General features: G+C 48.3%; 1 non-coding gene across 1 annotated transcript; it reads left to right on the top strand.

The window, feature by feature from the left end:
• Positions 1 to 3,980: 3,980 nt before the first annotated feature.
• LOC132217667 (U7 small nuclear RNA) lies at positions 3,981 to 4,043 on the top strand. The gene has a single exon (XR_009448946.1). It is a non-coding gene; the product is annotated as a U7 small nuclear RNA (small nuclear RNA).
• Positions 4,044 to 10,042: the final 5,999 nt, after the last annotated feature.

Here is a 10,042-nt window from a genome sequence, read left to right as displayed (position 1 = left end):
CAGTACATACAAGAAGCAACCAATGAATTCATCAATAAGTGGAACAGCAGCCCTGACCGGTGTGGCTCAGTGGATAGAGCGTCCGTCTGAGGACTGAAAGGTCCCAGGTTCGATTCCGGTCAAGGGCATGTACCTGGGTTGTGGGCACATCCCCAGTGGGGAGTGTGCAGGAGGCAGCTGATGGATGTTTCTCTCTCATCGATGTTTCTGACTCTCTATCCCTCTCCCTTCCTCTCTGTAAAAAATCAATAAAATATATTTTAAGAAAAAATAAGTGGAACAGCAGTCAATGTTTCTCTCTCCCTTCCTCTCTCTCTCTCTCTCTCAAATAAATTTTTAAAAAATATTTTAAATACTCTATTGTGTAAATATACCACATTTTCTTTTTTAAAAGATATATATGTATTTTTAAATATATTTTTATTGATTTCAGAAAGGAAGGGAGAGGGAGATAGAGAATCATCGATCGGCTGACTCCTGCACGTCCCACACTGGGGATGAGCCTGCAACCCGGGCATGTGCCCGAGACCGGAATTGAACCCAGGACCCTTCAGTCCACAGGCCAACGCTCTGTCCACGGAGCCAAACTGGCTAGGGCAATAAAGAATTTTTTTTTAAAATATATTTTATTGATTTTTTACAGAGAAGAAGGGAGAGAGATAGAGAGTTAGAAACATTAATGAGAGAAATCGATCAGCTGCCTCCTGCACGCCCCCCACGGGGGATGTGCCCGCAACCAAGGTACATGCCCTTGACCGGAATCGAACCTGGGACCCCTCAGTCCGCAGGCTGACGCTCTATCCACTGAGCCAAACCGGTTCGTTCAGCAAGAATTTTTTTTTTTTTTTTAAAAGAATAAAGCAGAGTTGAATGCAAGAGACACTTCTGAGCATTTCAGAAGTTGTGGTCCATTGCGCAAAAGAACAGGAGCCTTCAGTGTTGTCAGGAACGATTTTTTCCCTGAGGAAAACACATCTGAGTTCCAAAGGCTGCTCAGCGGTTGGCCTTGTGATTAGCAGCAAAAAGCCTTCCAGGCAGAGAAAATCACACGTTGAGAGCCCTGGGTCAGAAAAGAAAAAGAGAGCCTGCGGGGCTGAAATCGAGGGAGGGAGGGAGCGGGAGAGAAATTGCCAAATGGAAACCCAAACGGGGACACGGTTATGTAGGTCCCTGCCCCCCCCCCCCCCCCCCCCCCCCGCCCCGGTAAGAATTCACGTGTGTTTCCAGGGACACGGACCATTTACCACAGCACGGGAGGGACCTGGAGAGCATTCTGCTAAGGGAAATAAGCCCGTCAGAGAGAGAGAAGTCTCACACCATCTCACTCAGAGGTGGAAACTAATGAACCAGATATACTGGAGATTAACAATAGGCCCAGAGCCGAAGCCGGTTTGGCTCAGTGGATAGAGCGTCGGCCTGCGGACTGAAGGGTCCCGGGTTCGATTCTGGTCGGGTGCATGTACCTGGGTTGCGGGCACTTCCCCATTGGGGGATGTGCAGGAGGCGGCTGATCGATGTTTCTCTCTCATCGATGTTTCTAACTCTCTATCCCTCTCCCTTCTTCTCTGTAAAAAATCAATAAAATATATTTTTAAAAAAATAGTCCCAGAGTCATAGAAGCATGAACAGACTATTGAACCTCAAAGGGAAAGCAGGGGAGGGTATGCACGTAGGCATAACCCGTGGGCACAGACAACGGGGTGGTGAGTGTGGGGAACCCATATACGGTTGAGCCTCGGACTGACCTGCTGGCAAAGTCACAAACAAGTCCCAGCTTAGAGGGCTCAGTCCTCTTAGCATAATGAGGCTTGACCTTATAACACTCCCCAGATCTTACCTGGGAAGCTGATGGACTGAGGGAAGTGCAGGGAGTGTAAACATGATCAAAACAGGTGAAACTCACAAGAACTGTAACTATGGTAACCTCTGCCTTGTTTACCTCAGACTATAAAAGGTCGGGCGGCCTGAGCTCGGGTGGAAGTCCTTCCTCTTGAGTTGGGCTTACCTGCCTGGCCCCCCAATATTCCCAAATTACCTCTTGTCTTTTCTATTTCATTTGTGTGCGGCTCCTCTTCCAGATCCTGAACCCTGAACCACACGGGACGTGGAAGGAAACATTTACAACAGGTGAGGGCCTGGGGGTTGGGGGTGGGGAGGGAGGACAGGAACGGGCTAGAAGAGGTGAATGGGGGGGGGGGGGGGGGCTGTGAAATATTTTCAACAGTAAAATTTAAAATAGCCTGACTGGTTTGGCTCAGTGGATAGAGTGTCGGCCTGCAGACTGAAAGGTCCCGGGTTCGATTCCAGACAAGGGCATGTACCTTGGTTGCAGGCACATCCCCAGTGGGGGATGTGCAGGAGGCAGCTGATGGATGTTTCTAACTCTCTATCCCTCTCCCTTCCTCTCTGTAAAAAAATCAATAAGATACATATTTTTTAAATAAAAATAAAATAAATAGAAAGATCTTACGGATGCAGATCAGCAAACCAAATGTGACCTCCATCCACATCAGCTTCACAAACACGAAAATGGCATTAACCAGAGGTGCGCTTTGCCACGCTGGCCACGAGGGGGCGCTCCGAGCAAGGCCATCTCAGGCAAAGCTGACAGGCTGTCTGCAAACATTCCCTTTTCCGGAGCAAGATGCGCCAGACCTGAACCGCGAGGGCTGGTCCTGATGGTAGAGAATGCTTTCAGAGCCAGGGTCCTGGGTTCAAGACCCGACGCCGCCACTTAGCCATTCCTTTTCTCTCTCTCTCTCTCTCTCTCTCTCTCTCTCTCTCTTTCTTTTTTTCTTAGCCATTTCTTTAGTATCTTCCAAGATTCGTTTTCTCCTTTTATAAAAGGGGCCAATCAAACTCTGGTAAGTTTGGGGTAAATATGAGCTTTTTTGTTGTTAAAACGCCAATGTCCTTAAAAACGGCGCTGGCGTGTCCTGGCCCCCGTGTGATCAAAGGGCAGGTGCTGACTGCTTTCCTGGAAACTTCCCGCCCCCAGGCTGGTGTCTGTAAGATGCGGGATAGCCTAGCCGCCGAGAGGAAGAAAAAGGACAGAGTATTTCAAAAAGAATGTGAAAAATGAAGTCACACAGGTTTGACTTTTTCCTCCTCCTCAGACCCTGCGCTGGAAATTTCCAAGAGGGAGAACGTAGGCTCCAACATTCTCCCCCCCCCCCCCCCCAATTTCTTTTATTCTATGCTTTGATTTAAAAATGTGATTAAATGTACCCGGTTCCAAATTTTAAAAATAACCTACAAGAGCGTGGACACACAGCCGTCCACTCAAGAAGGACGCAAAGGCCTCCAGGAATGTCCTCTGAGGTGCACAGGGACATGGGCCCGGCTCAGTTAGGGCCAGAATTGACCTTTGTCAAGGAAGCCGCAGGCTACGCTGTGACTATTGTAGTTGGGAATTTTTATGGTTACTTTGGCGTCTGAGTTTGTAGGACCTGCCATGCCGGCCTCCCCTGAGCTTGCCAGGTTTAGTAGTTGGCCCCTTCTTCATCCGCAATAACTATAAGAATTATTATCGTTCTGGCCCGTGTAGCGCAGTTGGTTAGAGCATCATCCTGATACACCAAGGTTGTAGTAGGTTTGATCCCTGGTCAGGGCACATACAAGAGTCAACCAATGAATGCATAGATAAGTGGAACAACAAATCAATGTCTCTCTCTCTCTCTCTCTCTCTCTCCTTCTCTCTCTAAAAATCAATCAATAAAAATTAAAATAAATAAGTATTACTATTTTTCTAATAGTAAGTAATACTGTCATCACTATTGCTTTTGTTAATTTTTAGAATGATAAATCTTACTGTTTTTTTCCAAACATTTTATTGATTGATGAGAGAGAAACATTGCTTTGTTGTTTCATTTATTTATGCATTCATTGGTTGATTCTTTTTTTTAATATATTTTTTTTTATTGATTTCAGAGAGGAAGGGAGAGGGCAAGAGAGGGAGAGAGATAGAAACATCAACGATGAAGTGCCTACAGCTCTTTTTGAATTTGTCCAGCAGGTCTTTTGGCTTGTACCAAAAGGCCCTCCCCAAAACAAACAAAAAAAGAAAAAGAAACATCAATGATGAAAGGGAATCATTGATTGGCTGCTTGCTGCATACCCCCTCCTACTGGGGATTGAGCCTGCAACCCAGGCATATGCCCTTGACTGGAATCGAACCTGGGACCCTTCAGTCCGCAGGCCAAACCAGCTAGGGCAATTGGTTGATTCCTGTATGTGTCCTGTCTGAGGATCAAATCCACAACCTTGGTGTATTGGGACGATGCTCTAACCAACTGAGCTACCCAGCCAGGGTTACTATTATTTTTGAGTGACAGGCTTACAGGCCTTCCAGAACTCTACCCTAACCACTCTCCTGCCCGTCCTGCCTTCTCCCACTGGAGGAGATGCCCAGCAAGTGCTCTGTAGCCTTGGTTAATTACCCCACTCAGACTGCCCGAGGAGGAATCCTGATTGGTACCAGCTCTGTGGCCCTGAGCCAATGGCTTGAGGTCTCCGGGTTCTCAAACACAGAAATAGCCTTTGCAGGAAATCAATGAAAGATTGCTGTTAGGCACTAGGGGTGCTGCTTAGCAGTCAGGGAGCAATACCTGGAACCAGGATTAATTGAGATATGTGGTAGTGCTCTCCCTCGGGCTCAAGGTTCTTCCCCCAGAACTGTCCTAAGGGGCTCGCTGACTCATCCAGGCAGACAGCCAACCAGCCAGCCATCTAGCCATCCATCCATCCATCCATCCACACATCCATCCACCCACCCACACATCCATCCATCCATCCTTCCATCCATCCATCCATCCATCCATCCATCCATCCATCTGGGATCCAGCCAGCCACCCAGCCAGCCATCTATCCATCCATCCATCCATCCACCCATCCATCCACCCACCCACCCATCCATCCATCCATCCATCCATCCATCCATCCATCCATCCACCCATCCATCCACCCACCCACCCAACCACCCATCCATCCATCCATCCATCCATCCATCCATCCATCCACCCACCCATCCATCCATCCATCCATCCATCCATCCATCCATCCATCCATCCATCCATCTCCATCCATCCATCCATCTCCATCCAGCCAGCCATTCAGCCATCAATCTAGACAGCTTTCTGAAGGCCACCACGTAAGCTAGCAGACACCAGAGATGTGTCTGACTCACGCTCTGCCCCAGAGATGCTCCTGGCGTGACGGGAAAGTGGCCACTGCCCAGGGTCACCCACGTGCTAGAACTTACGTGCTGAGTCACAGGTCTCACCACTAACTGGAAGTCCTTGGTCTACACCTGTGAGTGTGAGTCACGTCTGGGTGATTGCAGGCATTTGTCTTTCTAGGGGTTTATACCTCTTCCTCAACATGTATGTCCAGTCTCCTCAAAGTCTCTGAGGATATTTTCCTATTGGTTTTTAGAGAGTGGAAGGGAGGGGGCAGAGAGAGAGAAAGAGAGAGAGAGATTGGTTGCCTCCCCCAGGAGCCCGGACCGGGACCAGGGATCAAACCTACAACCCAGGTAAGTGCCCTCGACTGGGAATCAAACCCATGACCTCTCGGTGCCCGGGCCAACGCACTAACCACTGAGAACACCGCTCAGGGCTCTTTTATTTCTCCACGTTCACCCAGAATGTGCCTCCCTGTTCAGTTAGGGGTAGTGACAACTGGGACCTCACTCTGCCAGGAGCTCAGGGTGCCCCCTTGAAGCGGGGACGGTGGCAGTCCAAACGCAACGATGTTTGACGGACCCCCAATACAAATCCCACTGGACGATGCTCATCACTGACCCATCAACTCTCGGACACAGAAGCCACTTCCCCGGAAAGACGCCCTGGAGCAGTTCGGACCCGTTCTGTCCTCCCAGGTTCTGAACTTGTAATTCAGAGATGGGATTCCTGGCTGCCCGGGAAGTCTCAGCCTTCCTCGCGGGCCACCGCGTTCCAGCTGCCGGCCTCATGCAAAGCATTCTGGGCCTTTCAGGTAAAGGCCTTATCCAGCTCATGCCAGGTCCCCACGCCCCTGCACCCCCACGCCCAATAGGCTCATCTGTCTTTGACTTGGGGACACACTGAGAACCCCCGAGTTGGCAGATATTATTTTTCCTTGTCTGCTGTGATATTAGTCATAAGAGTTATACTTGTTCTTTTGGCTTTTTTCTTTTCTTTTTAAATTTATTTTAAATATCTTTTATTTTTATTTTATTTTATTTTTTTGTTTAAATATCTTTTATTGATTTCAGAGAGGAAGGGAGAGGGAGAGATAGAAACATCAATGATGCCCTAACCGGTTTGGCTCAATGGATAGAGCATCCGCCTGCGGACTCAAGGGTCCCAGGTTCGATTCCGGTCAAGGGCATGTAGTTGGTTGCGGACACATACCCAGTAGGGAGTGTGCAGGAGGCAGCTGATCGATGTGTCTCTCTCATCGATGTTTCTAACTCTCTATCCCTCTCCCTTCCTCTCTGTAAAAAATCAATTATATATATATATATATATATATATGATTATTTTGTAATGAAATCAAGTTCTCCACAGCAATCCTGTTACAACCATCACAAGTTGCCCGTGTCTTGGGAATTCTGGGAAATGTAATAAAAAAAGAAAGTGAGTAACTGGAACAAACACTTGAAAGGTATTTGCTGGTATTTTTTTTTTTAAAGATTTTTTTTGTGTGTCTTTATCCCCAAAACATTTGGGCTACAGGAGATGCAGAAAGAAGTCTTAGCTCTCTGTCTCTCCCCCCCTCTCGAATGTTCCTTCGAGTGTAAGCTCCAAGGGCCTCCTTTTTACCTCTGTGACTTGTTGCCTTAGTGCAGCCGTTCTCAACCTGTGGGTTGCGACCCCTTTGGGGGTCGAACGACCCTTTCACAGGGGTCGCCTAAGACCATCGGAAAACACATCTATAATTACCTATTGTTTTTGTGATTCACCACTATGCTTTCATTCTGTTCAATTTCTAACAATGAATTTGGGGGTCACCACACCATGAGGAACTGGATTAAAGGGTCTCGGCATGAGGAAGGTTGAGAACCACTGCCTTAGTGCATTTCCTTCTTCTAAGGCTCACTTTTACTACCTGGGTGAACTTCCTCAATCAACATTCTTGGATAATTTGAAAATAAAAATCGGAGATTTCCAGGAACTCCCTTCACGTAGGCCTCACAGCCAACAGCAGCTCGGGCCCCCTCCGCGTGAGTTTCCGGGAAAGTCAGCAGCCAGCAGACAGCCCGGAGCCCTTAGCATCAGAAAGCCCAGGACCACCTCCGCGGACCCCAGGGAGCCCTCACACCCTCCTTTGTTAGGTTGATGGGTGAAAACCTTTCTCCTGGCTGCTCGTCCGGGTCCCGTCGACTGGGCGGTCCCCGGGGCCGGTGTCAACAGACCTCATCTTTTCTCCTGTTAATCGACGTATTGTCAGTTAATTCTGAGCCCCTCCCGCCCCCACCCGGCACCCAACTATCAGACCCAAATTGGAAGAGGAAAAATGTTTTCTTCCAACGCCTGCCTTAGGGTTTCTTTCAGAAAACTCACCAGATCTTGGGGAGCTAGCCCTGGCCTGTCTCCCCGCCATTTCAGATGCTGAGCTCGTAATCATGGGTCCCAAGTACTAAGGAATCCCATCTCCACCTGTTGCCGTGGGATTGGGACCCTGGAAATCCTTGATTTCAACTAATACTTGTTCAACAAGGAAATGCGCTGGAAGACTACGAATATCTAGCAAAAGTGGCATCTGGAAAATTAACTACAGTCCTGCCCAAAAGGGAGGGAGGGGGAGAGAGAGAGAGAATTAAAAAAAAAAAATAAGGAAAACAAAATTAAAAATCAACGCAGTCCCTTCCTGCCTAGTAAATACTCAATGGAGAACATGAGATAATACCCTACCTGTGATCTTTAGATTCTATAGAAATATAAGAGAAATTTCCTGTTTGTAAAAGAAAAGGGGGGGGGGGGGGAATCTATTGGCATCAAAATCATCAGAACAGCCAGGCCAGCGTGGCTCAGTGGTTGAGCGTCAACCTAGGAACCCGGAAGTCACGGTTCGATTCCTGGTCAGGGCCCATGCCCGGGTTGCAGGCTCGATCCCCAGGGTGGGGTGTGCAGGAGGCAGCCGATCAATGGATTCTCTCTCACCATTGATGTTTCTATCCCTCTCTCTCCTTGGCCCTTCCTCTCTGAAACCAATAAAAATATATTGTTTAAAATAAATCATCAGAAGGTATTCTTTGAAGTGAGCAGCTCCTGGCATTTTTTCCCCCAGAAGCTGGGAGTGTGTGACTCAGCCCTGGAATGGAAGAATGGAATCACGTTTTTTCTAGCCCTCTCCACGGGACCTGCCTCCCAGACCAGATGGTGATAAGGAGTCCAGAGGGCGGACTGCTGGACAGAGAGCAGGCTTTCCCCAACGCTGACCCGTCCCTCCGGCCCCCTCTCCCTGACCCAGCTCTCTGCCCCTGCTTCCTTTTGTCATGGGCTCCCAGATATTTTTTTAAAAATAAATCTTTATTGTTGAAAGTATTACATATGTCTCCCCTCCCTTCCGCCACCCCCATGGCCCTCTCCCACCCCCTCCCCACGGGCTCTCAGGGTTTTTTTTAACAAGTACCCCATCAGGAAAACACTTTTGCGCCTGTGATCGTAGTATAAACTGTAGGGCTCTGGCAGGTAGGCTCTGGAACAATTACAGAAAAAGTTGTCCACAGGAGACTTGTTAGAAAGAAAAGCTGAGGAAGCAAGCCCTGGCTGGGTAGCTCAGTTGGTTAGAGCATCGTCCTGATACGTCAAGGTTGCAGGTTCAATCCCAGTCAGGCGCTCTTTCTCTCTCTCAGATCAATGTAAAAAAATTAAATTGAGCCCTAGCTGGTTTGGCTCAGTGGATAGAACATCGGCCTGCGGACTGAAGGGTCCCAGGTTCGATTCCGTGTTGTGGGCTCCATCCCCAGTGTGGGGCGTGCAGGAGGCAGCCGATCAATGATTCTCTCTCATCACTGATTTTTTTTTTTTATCTCTCTCTCCTCCTTTCCTCTCTGAAATCAATAAAAAATATATATATATTAAATACATAAATAAATATATATTTTTTTAAAAAAAGAGAAAGAAACATGACAACTAAATGGGATGCGGCCTCCTGGGTGGGCAGAAAAAGGACATTAGGTTAAAAAATAAGACGCCTAAGACAATAGAAAGTATGGGCCGTAGCTAATGAAAATATGGGTTCATGAACTGTAACAAACCTACCATACTCATGAACAGGACATGAATGCACAATGGGAGAAACTGCGAACAGGTCTGATGGAAACTCTAGCTTTTCTGTACATATAACTTATGAAAAAAGTGAAATTTCGTTTCGTAGAATGCCTTCTAAAATAAAATCACTGGGTCTCACAGCTCGGGACAGAAGGAAAACCCTTCCCTTAGGTTTGAAAATTCACAGAAATCCAATGAATGGGAGTGTGCTCCCCCCCCCCCCGCCCCAGGCGTCCACAGCATTTGAATGTGCCATTATGAACCGAGGCAGGCCTGCTCTTTTGTTCTGAAAGGGCCTACAGATTCTCTAAACGGCTCATCCAGTCTCATTCTTTGCCCTGAATGAGGGTCTAAATGTCTTTCCTGAGTCCTGGGGAGGGAGGCATTCTGGCCTCCACGTCCGCATTTCCCGTTCTGATCACCCCCATCCCCACTCCCATTAGCTTTCTCCCGGCCTCCACCCCCCCACCCCCCCACCCCAAGGGGAGGATTAGTAATTGAGGAGATTATAGCCTCAGTCTCTCTCCCTACTTGCCCCCGGCCTGCCCAGCCCAGTCTCTGCTAGATCTTCCCCTCTACCCTTCATATCTGCTCAGTCCTGCTATCAAATTCCTCACCCTCCACCCTTTTCTGCCCACCCCCTTGACCTGCCTCCAGCGTGAATCCCCTGAGGCCAGTTTCGTGGGAGCCTGGAGCTCTGGCGTCTGGGTAACTCTCAGCCCACTGGCCCCTCAACTCCCCGCTTCGGCTACAAACCCCCATTTCTCCTCGATATATTAAGAGCT

This window comes from Myotis daubentonii, chromosome 15, assembly GCF_963259705.1.
Source record: "Myotis daubentonii chromosome 15, mMyoDau2.1, whole genome shotgun sequence".
Taxonomy (NCBI): domain Eukaryota; kingdom Metazoa; phylum Chordata; class Mammalia; order Chiroptera; family Vespertilionidae; genus Myotis; species Myotis daubentonii.
Note: the sequence above shows the minus strand (reverse complement) of the source record. Positions and strands in the feature narration are given on the sequence as shown.